The sequence below is a fragment of the Bos javanicus genome, chromosome 1 (assembly GCF_032452875.1).
Source record: "Bos javanicus breed banteng chromosome 1, ARS-OSU_banteng_1.0, whole genome shotgun sequence".
In the NCBI taxonomy this organism is placed as follows: Eukaryota; Metazoa; Chordata; class Mammalia; order Artiodactyla; family Bovidae; genus Bos; species Bos javanicus.
This window is the reverse complement of record NC_083868.1, coordinates 1615482-1636097: the sequence shown is the minus strand read 5'-3', so window position 1 is coordinate 1636097 and position 20616 is coordinate 1615482. Positions and strand designations below refer to the sequence as shown.

Genomic DNA, 20616 nt, shown 5'->3' with positions numbered 1-20616 from the left:
CATCACCAACTCCCAGAGCTCGCTCAAACTCATGTCCGTTGGGTCGGTGATGCCATCCAACCATCTCATCCTCTGTCATTCCCTTCTCCTCCTGCCTTCAATCTTTCCCAGCATCAGGGTCTTTTCAAGTGAGTCAGTTCTTCACATCAGGTGGCCAAAGTATTGGAGCTTCAGCTTCAGCATCAGTCCTTCCAATGAAGATTCAGGGCTGATTTCCTTTAGGATGGACTGGTTGGATCTCCTTGCAGTCCAAGGGTCTCTCAAGAGGCTCCTCCAACACCACAGTTCAAAAGCATCAATTCTTCGGTGCTCAGCTTTCTTTATAGTCCAACTCTCACGTCCATACATGACTACTGGAAAAACCATAGCTTTGACTAGACGGACCTTTAGTTCCAAAACATTTTCATCACCCCCAAAAGAAAGCTCCATACTCACATTAAGCAATTTATTCACTATTCCTTGCTCCCCCAGCCCCTGGCAACCCCACTAACTACTTTCTGTCTCTGCTGCTGCTAAGTCACTTCAGTCGTGTCCGACTCTGTGTGACCCCATGGCAGCCCACCAGGCTCCCCCGTCCCTGAGATTCTCCAGGCAAGAACACTGGAGTGGGTTGCCATTTCCTTCTCCAATGCATGAAAGTGAAAAGTGAAAGTGAAGTCGCTCAGTCATGTCCAACCCTCAGCGACCCCATGGACTGCAGCCCACCAGGCTCCTCCGTCCATGGGATTTTCCAGGGGGGAGTACTGGAGTGGAGTGCCATTGCCTTCTCTGGCTTTCTGTCTCTAGATGGGTCTATTCTGGACATATTGTATAAAGAGAATTGTCTAGTAGGTGGCCTTTCATATCTTTCACTTAGCATAATGTTTCTGAGGCTCATCCAGGTTGTAGGGTGTATCAGTTTGTTGTTGTTCAGTCACTAAGTCGTGTCTGACTCTGCGACCCCATGGACTGTAGCATGCCAGGCTTCCCTGTCCCTCACTGTCTCCCAGAGTTTGCTCAGATTCATGTCCATTGAGTTGGTGATGATATCTAGCCATTTGATCCCCTGCCACCTCTTCTCCTTTTGTCATCAATACTTCCTTCCTTTTTTTGTGGTAGAATACTATTTCATTGTATGGAGAGTCCTCCACATTTTGCTTCTGTTCAACCATCGTTGGGCACTTGTGTTGTTTCTATCTTTTGTCTGTCGTGACTAATACTGCAATAAACATTCCTGTACAAGCATCGATTTTGAGTACCTGCTTTGAATTCTTCCCAGTATATACCTAGGACTGGAATAGCTGGGTCAAATGGTATTTCTCTACCTAACTTTTTGAGGAACCTATGAACACCATTTTAAAAGCAAGGAATCTGAGGCTCAAAGAAATTGAGTGGTTTCAGGTCATATGACCAGTAAATTATACAACCAACACTAGGACCCAGAAGCTCATACTGCGGTCATTCTAAGGACCTAGACTGCAGGGAAGATCCTTCATTCACTCACCATACATCCATTGAGGGCCAGGGCGGGCCTTTGCGGCAGATTTAACAGTTAAGTCTCAGAAAGGAGCTCCCTCATGCCAGAAACTTCAGGAGAAAACAAAACAAGGGGAGTTTTTAAATCATAAATCAACACAAGGGGGTCATGCATAAACCCCATTACTCGCAGACAATCTAGCAGAGCACAGCGATGGTTTCTCAGGTCTTGCTGCCTGTTTGAACATCAGTGTGGGGGCAGCTCATGCCGATTTTTCAAGGCGCAGAAAAGAGTCACTCTCCCTATTTCTGTCTCGCTGTCTGCATTTCTTGACTGACCCCAGGGGAGGAGGGGAGGATGGGTGTGCGCAGATCCTGGTTTGGTTCTGAAATTCTGATCTGGATGGGGGCATCTGCGAAAGTCACTGTCAAGGAGAATCCCTGGAAGGCTCTGCGGCTCAAAGGGTTAAATGCCAGACCCAGAAGGAGACTCAAAAGAGGGGCGGGGGGTGCGGCGAGGGATGGGGGAGGCGGCGGGACTCGGGCTTCTGGAATCTTCTTTTCCAGTGGTTCTGAGGGGAATGTTAGTATGAAAGAGACAAATTCTGATCGCTGCCCTTGACCGTTCCCGGCTCCCTGGAGCATTTTCTGTGCGGGAAGGTAACATCCAAAGGCCGGAGCTTAGATGGGTTTGAAAACAAGACGCGGGCGCCTCTGGCTCGTACCGTCCCCTCGTCCCCCCCTTCCCTGGCCCCGCTGACCTGATTAATCAAGAGCCCTGCCAAACCCACTGAGGAGGGCTCCCAGGCTAATCTAATCTGCGTCCCCCAGCGGGGACAGACACCCCCGCTCGGCCAATGAGACGCGACCATGCAAGCTGGAGCTGAACGGTGGAAAATTCCATGCGCCGGCCCGGGGCGGCTGCGGCGGCCTCTGGCGGCGGCGCGCGCCCCGCATCCTGTAGCCCTGGGCTCCCCGCGATCCCCGGCCGGGCCCCGCCGCTGCGAGAACCCCCAAAGCCGCCCGGTTTCGGGGCGCTGTCACACGAGTCCCAGGGCAGGCGGCGTTTTTATAATTGTCTGGTTCTCCGCACCTCTGCGAAAGATGCTTTCAGCCAATCCAAGAAAAGGCTGGCGAAGCCTGAATCATTGCGGGGAGCGGGGGAGGGGGGCTATGATGGCATCTTCCGCTCATACGGGGTGTGTGTGTGTGCGCGCGTGTGTGTGATATAAATATAAACCACTGCCCCCACCCCTCGCCCACCCAGGCAACAACTGTCCGGTGCGCAACTGTCCCCTCCAAGTGCCTCCGCTGGGCTTTGCAACCCGATATGTGTGCGGAGAATGAATGAGCTGGGGGCCCCCTTTCTATCCAACCGCGAACTGCGGGCGCCCTTTTAGAGGGGGCCGGTGGGTCCTAGAGAGCGAAGGGTTAGGAGTCAGCAAAGGTGTGTATTTCGTGAAGGTGCAGAGACCCAGGACAGGAGGACCAGTGCAGTGATCCAGAGATAATTGCAGGGCCACAAAGGAGGGACATCGTGGTCTGCCTTTGCGGGGTAGAAGGGGGATGCCGATCGGAGCTGTAAGGACAGAAGTTAGCCAGACAGAGCAGAGGAGACACCGGGGCCCGGTGTTCCAGCCCCTGGAGCGAGGCTGCTGGGCAAGCATTTCCATGAAGCTGGGCTGTGTTATGAGATCCCTATCTTTCTTAACTCCACGTGAATTACTGCCATAAATCCCCATGATTTCATGGGATCCAGGCCTGTTTCTGCTCCTCACAATATAAAAGAACCTAGTGAACAGAGTCCAAAAATTAGAGTGCCCAGGAGAGCCTCTGCCAGAAGACAGTCACAAAGGCTTCCTCTGGGATTAGAGAGGGGCTGGGAGGGCAAGGGGACAACGTGCCCTGAGATCTGGGAGGGGGAAAACAGAAGGAAAGGAGAAAATACAGGTGTTTCTTCTTAAAGGAGAATATGAAGCTTCAGGAAGAACCTGCAGAACAGAAAGATAAGAAAGGGCCATCCCCAGTCCTGAGCTAGATGAGTTGAGCTGAGCTTCAGGAGACAGGAGACCAGAAAAACAGCCACCCCAGTTCTGCTAGTGCCCAGCTGAAGGTCCTGGAGAATCTCCTAACTTCCCTGAATCTTAGTTTTTATCTCTGCAAAATTTGGATAATTCCTGACACTAAAAGAAAGTGAAATTATGTCTATAAAGCTGTCAAGAAATCTATCCAAGTGTTGTTGTTTCTTTTAGTCCACATGCATGAACAATCTATGTTAATTTAGTTGAATTAACTTTGACCTTTTCAAACTGTGGTGCTGGAGAACACTCTTGAGAGTTCTTTGGACAGCAAGGAGATCAAACCCGTCAATCCTAAAAGGAAATCAACTCTGAATACTCATTGGAAGGACTGATTCTGAAGCTGAAGCTCCAATACTTTGGCCACCTGATGTGAAGAACTGACTCACTGGAAAAGACTCTGATGCTAGGAAAGATTGAAGGCGGGAGGAGAAAGGGATGACAGAGGATGAGATGGTTTGATGGCATCACCGACTCAGTGGACATGAGGAACTCCAGGAGATAGTGAAGGACAGGGAAGCCTGGTGTGCTGCAGTCCATGGGGTCACAAAGAGTTGGACACGACTGAGCAACTGAACAACAAAACTTTGATGGAGAGTCATGGCTAATCAATCAATCAATCAATACTTGTATTAATGTAGTCAGTAAATATTTACTAAATACCTACTATGTGCTGGGGCGTACAGCAGTGAAGAAAACACAACAGTGCCTGCTCTTGGGACACTCCCATTGTGATGGGGGAGACAGATGATAAATAAGAAAACAAAGGTGTGTTTCCAGTGGAGAAAACTAAAACACGCAAGGGGGACAGGGGGAGTGATTTTGAAGGGAGTGAGGAGGTAGGACCTCATTGAGGAGCTGGTCTTTCAGCAGAGGCCTGACAGGGAGGTGAGGGGGTAAGCTCTATGGATTTCTGGAAGAAGAACATTCTAGGCATTTAAGGTGCAGGGTGGGGAGGTTGCCAGAGGTTGCAAAGGGCCTGAGGTAGGACTGTGGTCCTCTGAGTTGGAGGAACAGGTACTGTCCCTAGAGGGGACTGAGTGATGGGGCTGAGGTCAGGGACCGGCTGGGTGGAGGTAGGGAGCCTGGATTGTTAGGAAAGGCTGGAGGGCTTTCACCATGAAAGTTCTGAGCAATCATTGGACAGCACAGCTGAGGAGCCACCTTGGATCTTAACTGACTGCAATGCAGCTTTCTTTCTAATTTGGATACTGAAAAGCCACCTGCATGTGAAGTAAAAGTCGCTCAGTCGTGTCCGACTCTTTGCGACCTCATGGACCATGGAATTCTCCAGGCCAGAATACTGGAGTGGTATCCTTTCCCTTCTCCAGGGCATCTTCCCAACCCAGGGATCGAACCCAGGTCTCCTGTATTGCAGGTGGATTCTTTACCAGCTGAGCCACAAGGGAAGTCCAAAAAAAAAAAAAAAAAGAAATCCACCTGCAAGCATTTATCAAAAGCTTTGCTGTGTTTGATAATGTGCTGGGGACTCTGGAGAACAGGAGGAAGTAGAACGCAGAGGCATGCTTTAAAGAGGCCACAGTCCTGTCAGGAATCTGGTTTAGCTGCAGAAAAGTAGTAAGTGACCAATATAAAACAGTTTCTCAGACTTGCTAAATTGTAGGGAGGGCCCCCCCAAGCAGGAGGAAACTGGGAGCTTTGGGAACCCCAGGGGCCTCCTGGGATTGTGCTGAGATCTTAGTAGGCGGCCAGGGATGGTGAAAGTCGATGTGGACAGAGGGAGCGCCTGAAGTCGAGAGAGAGGTCTCCTCTCCCCTGTCCGGCCGGCCTGCAGCCTCTCCTGGGTGGGTCAGAGTTGTCAGCCCACAATCTGAGCTGCTCTGACCGGGCGAGGAGGGTGATCAAGGATGGAGACATTGGATGAGGCCAGTTCGGAAAAGCCCACAATGCTTTGCCACACTCAGAACTCTTTGAAGACCTGGCCAGCTGTGTTCCTACCCGCTTCCCTGGAGGTTAGGGGCTCCACTCTGAAATCACAGGATTCATCACTGCAGGGTGACCCAGCCCTGGGCTTCCAGCTCTAGCATCACCCTTGCCCTCCCTGGGCAGGCCTTATCAAGTCCCATAACCTTCAGAGAATCAGCTATGCCCACTGGGGCTGGCTCTGTGAAACCAAGACAACCAGGCATGCTCAGCTGGAGCCCTGCCGCTCTGGGGGCGAGAGGAAGAGAGAGGGGCCATTGTCTTCGGCCTCCTCCTCATAACGAAACGTTTTACTCATTTAACGTTTTGAATAAGTAGTATAACATATGGTTCAGGAAATCAACAATTATACAACATTGCACAGTGGAAAGCATACTTTCCCATCTGCTCAGTTCTTATCTCTCCCCCAACAAAAGGTAGCCAGTGCTATTAATTTGTTGTTTATCGTTCTAGAGATTCTCTTCCTCCTCCCCTTCCTCCCTCCCTTTCTCCCCCTCCTTGCTTCTTCTGCACAGACGAGCGAATTGAATACAGTCTTCCCCCAACTCCCAATTCTTTTCTTTTAAATTCAAATTTATTTATTTTACTTGGAGGCTAATTACTTTACATATATTATTGATTCTGCCACACATCAACATGAATCCACCACAGGCGTACACGTGTTCCCCATCCTGAACTCCCCTCCCACCTCCCTCCCCTTACCATCCCTCCGGGTCATCCCAGTGCACCAGCATCCTGTATCGAACGAGGACTGGCGATGCGTTTCTTATATTATACATGTTTCAGTGCCATTCCCCCAAATTGCCCCACCCTCTCCCTCTCCCACAAAAAACCAAAAAAACCAGTGCAAAATCCCATTTTCCAGTGTCAGCCATGCCCACCCCCAACCCCCAGGTCAGTCCCCCTGGCTCAGAGCTGGACTCTTTCCTTCCGCTCAGCACCCTCTCCCTTCTCATGCAACCCCCTAGGGGCTGGAGGCTCCACTTCCCTGGGGTGCTAAATCCCAGCGGGACTTGAGGGGAGGGGAGGTAAGAACTGGGGCGGGCAGCCCCTGGTCCGTCTGCCCCCACCAGGTCTCCAGCCATGGCACCAGGTACCCCTCTTGGCTCTCACTAACCCTTTCCTGATCATACTACTAGCCCAGGGGGATACTGATTTGGGGGAACCCTGTCCACACCCCTCTTTGCCCCGGGGCGGCTCAGGGCTCTCCTCACTGAGATTGGGGGGGAGTTCCCACCCACCCTCCCTCCGTGGTGGGGGAGAGAGCGGTGAAGTCCCCAGGTTTAAATACTGTAATGAAAGCAGGGGATGGGGAAGGAAGGGGCTTTACATCTAATAAATTATTAGCGTTTTGTTTTTAATGTCCCTTGGGGGCCGGGCGGGCGGGGGCAGGGCGTGGCCGCCAGGGCCCTCCCTTCCCTTACTGGCGGATCTCCTTCTCTATGAGGCTGTCCTCACAAGACTGTTCTATACATCTGTGTCTCTTTTGCTGTCTCACATACAGGGTTATCGTTACCATCTTTCTAAATTCCGTATATATGCGTTAGTACACTGTATTGGTGTTTTTCTTTCTGGCTTACTTCACTCTGTATAATAGGCTCCAGTTTCATCCACCTCATTAGAACTAATTCAAATGTATTCTTTTTAATGGCTGAGTAATACTCCATTGTGTATATGTACCACTGCTTTCTTATCCTTTCATCTGCTGATGGACATCTAGGTTGCTTCCATGTCCTGGCTATTATAAACAGTGCTGCAATGAACATTGGGGTACACGTGTCTCTTTCAATTCTGGTTTCCTCAGTGTATATGCCCAGTAGTGGGATTGCTGGGTCGTATGGCAGTTCTATTTCCAGTTTTTTAAGGAATCTCCACACTGTTCTCCATAGTGGCTGTACTAGTTTGCATTCCCACCAACAGTGTAAGAGGGTTCCCTTTTCTCCACACCCTCTCCAGCATTTATTGCTTGTAGACTTTTGGATAGCAGTCATTCTGACTGGTGTGAAATGGTACCTCATTGTGGTTTTGATTTGCATTTCTCTGATAATGAGTGAGGTTGAGCATCTTTTCATGTGTTTGTTAGCCATCTGTATGTTTTCTTTGGAGAAATGTCTGTTTAGTTCTTTGGCCCATTTTTTGATTGGGTCGTTTATTTTTCTGGAATTGAGCTGCAGGAGTTGCTTGTATATTTTTGAGATTAGTTGTTTGTCAGTTGCTTCATTTGCTATTATTTTCTCCCATTCTGAAGGCTGTCTTTTCACCTTGCTTATAGTTTCCTTTGTTGTGCAGAAGCTTTTAATTTTAATTAGGTCCCATTTGTTTATTTTTCCTTTTATTTCCAGTATTCTGGGAGGTGGGTCATAGAGGATCCTGCTGTGATTTATGTCGGAAAGTGTTCTGCCTATGTTCTCCTCTAAGAGCTTTATAGTTTCTGGTCTTACGATTAGATCTTTAATCTATTTTGAGTTTATTTTTGTGTATGGTGTTAGAAAGTGTTCTGCTGCTGCTGCTGCTAAGTCGCTTCAGTCGTATCCAACTCTGTGCGACCCCATAGACAGCAGCTCACCAGGCTCCCCTGTCCCTGGGATTCTCCAGGCAATAACACTGGAGTGGGTTGCCATTTCCTTCTCCAATGCATGAAAGTGAAAAGGGAAAGTGAATTTTCTGTCGTGTCTGACTCTTCGCGACCCCATGGACTGCAGCCTACCAGGTTCCTCCACCCATGGGATTTTCTAGGCAAGAGCACTGGAGTGGGGTGCCATCACCTTCTCCAAGAAAGTGTTCTAGTTTCATTCTTTTACAAGTGGTATACAATGGAGAAAAGACAATCTCTTTAACAAGTGGTGCTGGGAAGTTTGTTGCTGGGTCAACAAGTTTGTTGTTGACCCAGCAACAAGTTTCAACAAGACTTTCTCGGAGAAAGTGTTCTAGTTTCATTCTTTTACAAGTGGTTGACCAGTTGTCCCAGCACCACTTGTTAAAGAGATTGTCTTTTCTCCATTGTATATTCTTGCCTCCTTTGTCAAATATAAGGTGTCCATGGGTGCGTGGATTTATCTCTGGGCTTTCTATTTTGTTCCATTGATCTATATTTCTGTCTTTGTGCCAGTACCATACTGTACCTTTGGTAGCTTGATAGGGATTGCATTGAATCTATAGATTGCTTTGGGTAGTATACTCATTTTCACTATATTGATTCTTCTGATCCATGAACACGGTATATTTCTCCATTATTAGTGTCCACTTTGATTTCTTTCACCAGTGTTTTATAGTTTTCTATATATAGATCTTTTGTTTCTTTAGGCTGATATATTCCTAAGTATTTTATTTTTTCGCTGCAATGGTGAATGGAATTGTTTCCTTAATTTCTCTATTTTCTCATTATTAGTGTATAGGAATGCAAGGGATTTCTGTGTGTTGATTTTATATCCTGCAACTTTACTATATTCATTGATTAGCTCTAGTAATTTTCTGGTGGAGTCTTTAGGGTTTTCTATGTAGAGGATCATGTCATCTGCAAACAGTGAGAGTTTTACTTTTTCTTTTCCAATTTGGATTCCTTTTATTTCTTTTTCTGCTCTGATTGCTGTGGCCAAAACTTCCAAAACTATGTTGAATAGTAGTGGTGAAAGTGGGCACCCTTGTCTTGTTCCTGACTTTAGGGGAAAGGCTTTCAATTTTTCACCATTGAGGATAATGTTTACTGTAGGTTTGTCATATATAGCTTTTATTATGTTGAGGTATGTTCCTTCTATTTCTCCTTTCTGGAGAGTTTTTATCATAAATGGACGTTGAATTTTGTCAGAGGCTTTCTCTGCATCTACTGAGATAATCATATGGCTTTTATTTTTCAATTTGTTAATGTGGTGTATTACATTGATTGATTTGCGGATATTGAAGAATCCTTGTATCCCTGGGATAAAGCCCCCTTGGTCATGGTGTATGATCTTTTTAACGTGTTGTTGGATTCTGATTGCTAGAATTTTGTTAAGGATTTTTGCATCTATGTTCATCAGTGATATTGGCCTGTAGTTTTCTTTTCTTTTCTTTTCTTTTTTTTTTGTGGCATCTTTGTCAGGTTTTGGTATTAGGGTGATGGTGGCCTCATAGAATGAGTTTGGAAGTTTACCTTCCTCTGCAATTTTCTGGAAGACTTTGAGTAGGATAGGTGTTAGCTCTTCTCTAAACTTTTGGTAGAATTCAGCTGTGAAGCCGTCTGGACCCCAGCTTTTGTTTGCTGGAAGATTTCTGATTACAGTTTCAATTTCCATGCTTGTGATGGGTCTGTTAAGATTTTCTGTTTCTTCCTGGTTCAGTTTTGGAAAGTTGTACTTTTCAAAGAATTTGTCCATTTCTTCCAAGTTGTCCATTTTATTGGCATATTATTGCTGATAGTAGTCTCTTATGATCCTTTGTATTTCTGTGTTGTCTGTTGTGATCTCTCCATTTTCATTTCTAATTTTATTGATTTGATTTTTCTCCCTTTGTGTCTTGATGAGTGTGGCCAATGGTTTGTCAATTTTATTTATCCTTTTAAAGAAACAGCTTTTGGCTTTGTTGATTTTTGCTATGGTCTCTTTTGTTTCTTTTGCATTTATTTCTGCCCTAATTTTTAAGATTTCTTTCCTTCTACTAACCCTGGGGTTCTTCATTTCTTCCTTTTCTAGTTGCTTTAAGTGTAGAGTTAGGTTATTTATTTGACTTTTTTTCTTGTTTCTTGAGGTATGCCTGTATTGCTATGAACTTTCCCCTTAGCACTGCTTTTACAGTGTCCCACAGGTTTTGGGTTGTTGTGTTTTAATTTTCATTCGTTTCTAACCAACTCCCAGTTCTTTTTCCAGTTGCTTAGTAGTTCATGATCCAGCATTCTGTACCTCGTTCTTCTCAGGTAGCATGTCTTAGACCTTCTCCATGATGGTCCAGGATGGCAAAATGTCATCATTCTTCTTTACTATCTCTTACAAATCCAAAATGTACAAAGATCCCCTCTAGATGGACATTTAAGTTGTTGCAGTCTTTTGCTTTTAGACAGCGTTGTCACAAATAACTTTGAAGTTCTTCATGGAGTACATAATCATGTATATACAGAAGGTATACTCCTAAAAGTGAAATTTTTGCTGGGTCAAAGGGTAAATGCATCTCTAATATGGACAGATGTTGCCAAATTACTCTCTGCAGGGGCTATGACAATTTCTGCTTCTAGTAGCAATGTAGGAGGGAGAAGATCTGTGTCTCCCGGCCCACCAATAGAGTTTTGTCATCAGATTTTTGCCATTTCTGGTAAATTTTTAAAAATCAATGTGGTTTTAATTTGTATATTTCTTATGGTTGACGTTGAGTATATTTTCATGTTTCAAAACCAAATATGTGTTGTGTAAAATGTCCATACTCATGCCTATCCTTATATTGTTTTTTGGTCTTTTGTCTCATCAATATGCAGGAGCTCTTTATATAGTATTGGGGAAATTAGCTCTTTGTGGTATGAATTACCTGTATCTCTCATTTTGTGTTTGTTTGGGTATTTTAAAAAATTAGTTTTGTTCCTGCAATGCAGAAAATTTTGATTTCCTTGTAGTCGAAATTGTCAACCATTTATATTGTGACTTCTAGATGTTGCCTTTTCATACTGCTGAAAAGTATGAAAACCAAGACTTCCCTCATCTTCCATTTTGGCTTTAGTGTTCTTATGTTTTATTTTTTATATTTAAAACTTTGATATAAAACTGGAATTTGTTCTACTGTGGATGCAAAATCTATCTAAAAAATGTTTGGTATCAACACAACTTTTTGAATAGTCCATCTTTTCCCCATGTGTTTGAGATGCCTGCATTATCTTAAACATTTCCATATATATTTGGGTATTTTTCAGGATTTTCAATTCTGTGCCATCTGTTGGTCTGACAAAATAATATTCTACTATTACAAAGTTTTAGTTATTGAAGACTTTAAGTATATTTTAACATATGGTGTAGCTATTCCTTCTCCTTTTCTTTATCAGAATTACCCACGCTATTGATTATTTTTCCATGTGAAAGTTAGAATCATTTTGTATAGATAAAAATTGCTTTTTGTATTTTTATTGGGATGGTACTTATTAGTTAACATTCATATATGTGCTCAGTCACTCAGTCGTGTCCGACTCTTTGAGATACCCTTTGCTGTAGCCTGCCAGGCTCCTCTGTCCATGGGATTTCCCAGGCAAGAATACTGGAGCAGGTTGTCATTTCCTTCTCCGGGGATCCTCCAGACCCAGGGATGGAACCTATGTCTATTGCATCTCCTGCATCGGCAGGCAGGTTCTTTACCACTGCACCACCTGGGAAGCCCATTAACATTTATGTGCTAAGGAAATTGACACAAAGCTAAGTTTTGTTATCCAAGAACATGGTATGTTTTTTCATTTATTTGTCTTTCTCTCTGTATCTCTGTCTTTTTTTCTTATGAATGTTTAAAAGATTATGTAAATATGTATCTTTTAAGCTAGTTTTATCTTTTTATTGTATATGAGGTATTTTCTTCCATTTTATTGACTCATTTATTTTGTTTATACAAACAAAGGCTATTGATTTCTGAATATTAATTTTACATATCCTATTTCATTCTCTTATTGATTGTAGTTGTTTTCACACATTTTTCCTTGGGGTTTCAAAGTACAAAACAAATCACCTGTAATAGTGATAGTCTTACTTGTTTTGCTCAACTTTTGTTTTGGTCTAATTGTGTTGGCTAGTGCTGCTGGTAGAAAATGAAATGATGTGATAGTGAACAAACAATTGTCTCATTTCTGGATTAAGGGTTAAGTCTTTACCATTTCTTAATGATCCAGCGGATGTTGGCAATTTGATCTCTGGTTCCTCTGCCTTTTCTAAAACCAGCTTGAACATCTGGAAGTTCATGGTTCACATATTGCTGAAGCCTGGCTTGGAGAATCTTGAGCATCACTTTACTAGCCTGTGAGATGAGTCAGTTGTGCAGTAGTTTGAGCATTCTTCGACATTGCCTTTCTTTGGGACTGGAATGAAAACTGACTATTTCCAGTCCTGTGGCCACTTCTGACTTCCCCAAATTTGCTAACATATTGAGTGCAGCACTTTCACAGCATCATCTTTGAGGATTTGAAATAGCTCAACTGGAATTCCATCACCTCCACTAGCTTTTTTCGTAGTGATGCTTCGTAAGGCCCACTTGACTTCCACATTGCAGGATGTCTGGCTCTAGGTGAGTGATCACACCATCATGATTATCTGGGTCATGAAGCTCTTTTTTGTACAGTTCTTCTGTGTATTCTTGACACCTCTTCTTAATATCTTCTGCTTCTGTTAGGTCCATACCATTTCTGTCCTTTATTGAGCCCATCTTTGCATGAAATGTTCCCTTGGTATCTCTGATTTTCTTGAAGAGATCTCTAGTCTTTCCCATTCTATTATTTTCCTCTATTTCTTTGCATTGATCTCTGAGGAAGGCTTTCTTATCTCTCCTTGCTATTCTTTGGAACTCTGCATTCAAATGGTTATATCTTTCCTTTTCTCCTTTGTTTTTGGCTTCTCTTCTTTTCACAGCTATTTGTAAGGCCTCAGACAGCCATTTTACTTTTTTGCATTTCTTTTTCTTAAGGATGGTCTTGCTCCCTGTCTCCTGTACAATGTCATGAACCTCCGTCCATGGTTCATCAGGCACTCTTTCTATCAGATCTAGTCCCTTAAATCTATTTCTCACTTCCACTGTATAATCATAAGGAATTTGATTTAGGTCATACCTGAATAGTCCAGCTGTTTTTCCACTTTCTTCAATTTAAATTTGAATTTCGCAGTAAGGAGTTCATAATCTGAGCCACAGTCATCTCCCTGTCTTGTTTTTGCTGGCTGTATCGAGCTTCTCCATCTTTGGCTGCAAAGAATATGATCAGTCTGATTTCAGTGTTTGCCATCTGATGATGTCCATGTGTAGAGTTCTTCCCTTGTGTTGTTGGAAGAGGGTGTTTGCTATGACCAGTGCGTTATTTTGCCAAGGGAATGCACTGGTCATTCTGTACTCTTGTTTCATTCCATACTCCAAGGCCAAATTTGCCTGTTACTCCAGGTGTTTCTTGACTTCCTAATCTTGCATTCCAGTCCCCTATAATGAAAAGGACATCTTTTTTGGGTGTTAGTTCTAAAAGGTCTTGTAGGTCTTCATAGAAGTGTTAAACTTCAGCTTCTTCAGTGTTACTGGTCAGGGCATAGGCTTGGATTACCGTGATATTGAATGGTTTGCCTTGGTAATGAACAGAGATCATTCTATCGTTTTTGAGATTGTACCCAAGTACTGTATTTCAGACTCTTTTGTTGACCATGATGGCTACTCCGTTTCTTCTAAGGGATTCCTGCCCACAGTAGTAGATATAATGGTCATCTGAGTTAAATTCACCCATTCCAGTCCATTTTAGTTTCCTGATTCCTAGAATGTTGATGTTCACTCTTGCCATCCCCTGTTTGACCACTTTCAATTTGCCTTAATTCATGGACCTAACATTCCAGGTTCCTATGCAATATTGCTGTTTACAGCATCGGACCTTGCTTCTATCACCAGTCACATCCACAACTGGGTGTTGTTTTTGTTTTGGCTCCATCCCTTCATTCTTTCTGGAGTTATTTCTCCACTGATCTCCAGTACCATATTAGGCACCTACTGACCTGAGAGTTCATCTTTCAGTGTCTTATCTTTTTGCCTTTTTATACTGTTCATGGGGTTCTCAAGGCAAGAATGCTGAAGTGGTTTGCCATTCCCTTCTCCAGTGGACCACATTCTGTTAGATGGTTTTTCCAGTAGTCATGTATGGATGCGAGCACTGAAGAATTGATGCTTTTGAACTGTGGTGTTGGAGAAGACTCCTGAGAGTCTCTTGGACTGCAAGGAGATCCAACCAGTCCATCCTAACAGTCCTGGGTGTTCATTAGAAGGACTGATGCTGAATCTGAAACTCCAATACTTTGGCCACCTGATGCGAAGAGCTGACTCATTGGAAAAGACCCTGATGCTGGGAAAGGTTGAAGGTAGGAGGAGAAGGGAGTGACAGAGGATGAGATGGTTGGATGGCATCACCGACTTAATGGACATGAGTTTGAGTAAACTCTGAGAGTTGGTGATGGACAGGGAGGCCTGGTGTGCTGCAGTCCATGCGGTCACAAAAGCCAACCATCAGACAAGACTGAGCGACTGAACTGAACTGAACTGGTGGCTTAAACTGTAAAGAATCTGCCTGTAGTGTGGGAGACCTGGGTTTGCTCCCTGGGTCAGGAAGATTCCCTAAAGGAAATGACAACCCAATTCAGTATCCTTGCCTGATGAATCCCAAAGAGACTGGTAGGCCACAGTCCATGGGATCACAGAGAGCTGGACTCAACTGAGTGACTAACACATTCACTTTTTCACTTTCATGGGAATTCTATTTTTAGTGTTTTGAGGTATCTCCATATTGCTTTCCTTTGTACAAATTTGGATTCTCACCAAAAGTTCATGATTGTTCCCTTCTCTCCACATCCTCACCAAGACTTGAATGTGTTGTCTTTCTGATAATAACCATCCTGACAGGTTTGAGGTGATATCTCATTAGGGTTTTTATTTACATTTCCCCGATGGTTAGTGATCTTGGGCATCTTTTCATGTCTTCTTTGGAAATATGTCTACTTAAATCCTCTTCCATCTTTTAACTTTTTTTTTTGGATGTAGAGATGTATGAGTTCTTTGTATATCTTGGGTATTAACTCATTAGATAAATCACTTGTAAATATCTTTCCTCATTCAATGGCTCAGATAGGAAAGAATCTGCCTGCAATGTGGGAGATCTGGTCAATCTCTGGGTCAGGAAGACCTAGGTTTGATCCCTGGAGAAGGGAATGGCTACCACTGGAGTACTCTTGCCTGGAGAATCCCATGGACAGAGGAGCCTGTGGGCTACAGCCCATGGGATCACAAAGATTTGGACACAACTGAGTGACTAACACTTTCACTTTCCTTTCACTTGCTCATTCAGTAGGTGGCCCTTTCTTTTTGTTGATGGCTTCCTTTGCTTTTCAAAAGCTCTTCAGTTTGTTTAGGTCCCACTTGTTTATTTCTGCTTTCTTTCTTTTTTTTCCTTAGGAGACAGACCCACAAAATACTGCTATGATTTATATCAAAGAGTGTTCTGCCTATGTTTTCCTCTAGGAGTTTTATGGTATCCAGTGTTATACTTAGGTCTTTTCTTTGGAGTCTATTGTGTGTGTGGTGTTAGAGAATATTCTGCAGTGCAGTGCTTAGTCCCTCAGTTGTGTCGGACTCTTTGCAACCCCAGAGACTGCAGCATGCCAGGCTTCCCTGCCCTTCACCATCTCCCAGAGCTTGCTCAAGCTTATCTTCATAGATTCTAATTATTTTCTTCAATACATTTACTATTTTTTTAAAGACTCATAAAGGCCTCAGATGATATCTTCCTACAGTGAAGTTTGCCCTTCCCTTCTGTTCTGCAGTTAAGGCAAAGAGCAGATTGCTTCAGTCTACTCAGGGACCGAGTTGGGTAGGGGCTGGATTCTACTTTAGCAAAATGCATTCCACCTTGGGTTTGCCCTGAAAGTCCTTCTTTTTTGACTGTTTGAGCTAAGCATCACCCCAAACAAGTTAAAATTTGGCAAATGTCTTGAGGGGAAGACTGGTCATGTGTTTTGCAGACCTCTCTTTCTGATGGGACTTTGCTTCCTAAGGAACTACAAGACTGCAGAATATTCCATTCTGCCTTTTTACCCCAGCCCCCAGGCATCTCGACTACCCTGGAACTTAACAAATGTTTCAAGGGGGAAATTAGTCTTGTATTTTGGGTTCTTTCAACTTCCAACCCTTTGCACTAACCAAAAACTCTACCGGTTTCTCTTACCATATGTTTTTGCTCAGTTGCTCAGTCATGTCTGACTCTTTGTGATCCCATGGACTGCAGCATGCCAGGCTCCTCTGTCCTTCACTATCTCCCAGAGTTTGCTCAAACTCATGTCCATTGAGTCAGTGTTGCCACTCAACCACCTTACCCTATAGTGTCCTTCTGTTTGAGCCAAGCTGACATTAGTTACCTGATAATTGCCAGGTGATTTGAGATGATCTCTTCTTCCTCTGAAAATTCTGTGTCTGTCTGGTCCTTGTTGTTCTCATGGTTTTCCACTGTCTTTAAAATACAAATATTTCAAATATATCTGACTGGTGTTATTGTTGAGAGAGCATTGATCTTTCTGGTCCATTGTATTCTTACCTGGAAGGTCAAGTACACTAATTGTCAATATTTTATTTAGTTTTTGCTGTTGTCATCATTTGTTTGTTGCGTTAATATCTGTAAGTGAAATTAATTTATGAGTCTTCTGTGTGAAATCCTTCTCAGGTTTTGGTACTATGGTTATTTCCTTAAGAACGTTTGGCTAGCCACATTTTAGATGCTCAGTTTTCACATGCGGTTAGTAGCTCCTGTATTGGAGAGCTCAGTTCTAGGATACTGTCCTTTTCATCCATGATTTCAAATGTATTTGAAAATTTATTTTTATAACATTGGACAAATTATTTTTAATATGATTTGCTTAATTTCCATGGTTTATCCAGTTGTTTGGATTCATTTAATCTCATTTTGTATATTTGCCTTCCTTCCTTTTGATTTTATCAGCCATAAGTTTGTATATTTTATTGATATTTTGTTTTTACAAAGAAACAAATTTTTGAATTTGTTAAATAGTTCCACAGTCTTGTTTTATGATCACTGTATTCTAAATTTATTAATTTATTCCTTCAGCTCGTATATCCTTCAGTTTATTTGATTTTTTCTAACTTTTTTATTATGTTGCTTTTATTATGTTACTTTATATTAGTAACCCCACTCCAGTACTCTTGCCTGGAAAATCCCATGGATGGAGGAGCCTGGAGGGCTGCAGTCCATGGGGTCGCTGAGGGTCGGACACGACTAAGCGACTTCACTTTCACTTTTCACTTTCATGCATTGGAGAAGGAAATGGCAATCCACTCCAGTGTTCTTGCCTGGAGAATCCCAGGGACGGGGGAGCCTGGTGGGCTGCTGTCTATGGGGTCACACAGAGTCTGAGATGACTGAAGTGACTTAGCATATTACAGTAGTAAACGTATATAAGACCATGCTTCTTCATTAAGCTCTGCTTTAACTGTATTGCCATAAATACTGATGGTGTGTCTTTTTTATTACGACCTTCTGTTATCTGCAATATAAGTTTGTATTAATATTTTTTCTCAGACTCAACATTTCTTTGAAAGAATGGTTAAAGATTTCCATCTAGCTAGGGCTTTTTGTTTTTGTATTTTTGACAGCAATTTCTGCATTGTCATTAAAGAATGTTTTCTGTTCTGTTTTTGTTTCTGGAAATTTTGAGGTTGGTCCTGTGGTCACTTGAGAAGAAGATGTTCTCTATGTTTTACGTTTATTATATAATTTTGTTCTCTCTTAGCCTTGTTAAATTTTTTCTCATTTGTCCTCAAAACCTTTGAAGATTTATTTTTCTCTTTGTCTTTGATATTCTGTAGTTTCACTATGATGTATCTGGGAATGCATTCATTTTAATTATCCTTTTTAGGTTTCAGTATAAGGCTGTATATTGTCACCCTGCTTATTTAACTTATATGCAGAGTACATCATGAGAAATGCTGGGCTGGAAGAAGCACAAGCTGGAATCAAGATTGCCAGGAGAAATATCAATAACCTCAGATATGCAGATGACACCACCCTTATGGCAGAAAGTGAAGAGGAACTAAAAAGCCTCTTGATGAAAGTGAAAGAGGAGAGTGAAAAAGTTGGCTTAAAGCTCAACATTCAGAAAACTAAGATCATGGCATCCAGTCCCATCACTTCATGGAAAATAGATGGGGAAACAGTGGAAACAGTGTCAGACTTTATTTTTCTGGGCTCCAAAATCACTGCAGATGGTGATTTCAGCCATGAAATTAAAAGACACTTACTCCTTGGAAGGAAAGTTATAACCAATCTAGATAGCATATTCAAAAGCAGAGACATTACTTTGCCAACAAAGGTCTGTCTAGTCAAGGCTATGTTTTTTCCAGTGGTCATGTATGGATGTGAGAGTTGGACTATAAAGAAAGCTGAACGCCGAAGAATTGATGGTTTTGAACTGTGGTGTTGGAGAAGACTCTTGAGAGCCCCTTGGACTGAAAGGAGATCCAACCAGTCCATCCTAAAGGAGATTAGTCCTGGGTGTTCTCTGGAAGGACTGATGCTAAAGCTGAAACTCCAATACTTTGGCCACCTCATGCGAAGAGTTGACTCATTGGAAAAGTCTTGATGCTGGGAGGGATTGGGGGCAGGAGGAGAAGGGGATGACAGAGGATGTGATGGCTGGATGGCATCACCGACTCAATGGACATGAGTCTGGGTGAACTCTGGGAGTTGGTGATGGACAGGGAGGCCTGGCGTACTGTGATTCATGGGGTCTCAAAGAGTTGGACATGACTGAGCGACTGAAATGAACTGAACTGAACTGAATACTGCTTTAACTGTGGGTTCATGTCTTAACTTTGTTATTGAAGAATTCTCAGCCATCATGTCTTTGATTATTACCTAATTTTTCTTTTTTGTATTGTAACTCATTTTAGATTTATGTTGGGTTTTCCCATTCAAATATTCATGTTTCTTAACTTCTCTCTCACATTTTCCATCTCTTTATTTTTGGGGGCATATTGGATAACTTCCTCTAATCTCCCAGTTCCCTAACACTCTCTTCATCTATGGCAACTATAATTACATTAATTGCATTTTCCTATAGAAAGTTTATATGTTTCCTTTCTCAGACTTCTGTTTGGTCCTCTGGCAATATTCCTGTTCTATTTGCATTCTGTTTCTACAGTTTATGTTTTTTCCTTTATATTTTTAAATGTATTAGATATCTCTTTTATACTATCCTATTATCTTTGGTTCTTGATATGCAATTTTTCTTATTTGTTATATCTGTGATTCTCCCTCATGGTGATTCATTTCCTCATGAAGTTTTTAATTCTGTTTATCTTTAGTGTGGTTCATATTTTTATGGTAAGCCCCAGTACCCTGGGTTTGAGGACCACCTTTAGAAAACAGTTTTAGCTTTTGCTCCCTCTTCCAGGGTCCATATGAATTTCTTAATTGCTGGACTGCTTTTAACATTGGTGTGGCTTAAAGTCACTCTACCAGGCAAATAGTATGAACTTACCTTCTTTAACAGCACTGGCCTGGATTTCTGATATCCAGTATTTTTCTCTTTTTCTTCCTCAAAGTCCAAGTAGATGAACAGCTTCCTTGTCACTTCTCAGACTGGTGGGTAGAACGTTTCCAATCCTAACCCTTTTCTTCTCTCAGGTCTAAACAGTGCTTGCAAATTGCAGCCCAGTTCTGACTCTGTGTGCTCTAGAGTCAGGATCAGACTTTTTTTTTTTTCCACATGAACATTAAATTTGCAACTCTTGGCCTTTATCAAGTCCTAGTATGTGGTAAAGAATCTTCCTGCTAATGCTGGAGATGCAGATTCGATCCCTGGGTCGGGAAGATCCCTGGAGTAGGAAATGGCAACCCGTTCCAGTATTCTTGCCTGGAAAATTCCATGGACAAGAGGAGCCTGGTGAGCTACAGTCCTTGGGATCACAAAGTCAAACACAACTGAGAATACACACACACACACACACACACACACACACACACACACACAGAGGCACAGTTTTCCACAAATCCCTCATCTTGAGTTCCCATCACCAGTTTTACTTTTCTTCCCTTAGAGACTACGAATAAATTTTTTTCTCATTAAGTTTTATCTTAACAGGAACCTTTATCCATTTAAAGTGGAAGTAAAGGATTTACCAATATTGTGACCAGAATTCCACAAACAAGATTTGAGGAGAAAGTTATTTTCTACAAGAATTCAAAGATGACTCTATTGTGGAGTAAAAAAAATCAAAATTAGCCTGAAATTTTAAGATAGTCTGAATGCGAAAGAAATTTTGCTTGAAGCAGAGATTTGGGCCAATTTCCTTCCTCCCCTGAGGCTCTGTGTTTGTTCTGTTCTGTCATCGGGGGTACTTCTGTGGAAAAGTTTGAGAAGCACTGCCCTGAGATGACCCTCACTGCTTTGTGGGCACGTCTCTG

The 20616-nt window shown here is 42.8% G+C and overlaps 1 long non-coding RNA gene across 1 annotated transcript in view; it reads left to right on the top strand.

The window, feature by feature from the left end:
* LOC133240592 (uncharacterized) overlaps positions 1–20278 on the top strand; it is an 83025-nt gene extending 62747 nt beyond the window's left edge. Inside the window, exon 4 of the long non-coding RNA XR_009734455.1 lies at positions 18068–20278. This is a non-coding gene — a long non-coding RNA (uncharacterized LOC133240592). The remainder of the gene's footprint in view (positions 1–18067) is intronic.
* Positions 20279–20616: the final 338 nt, after the last annotated feature.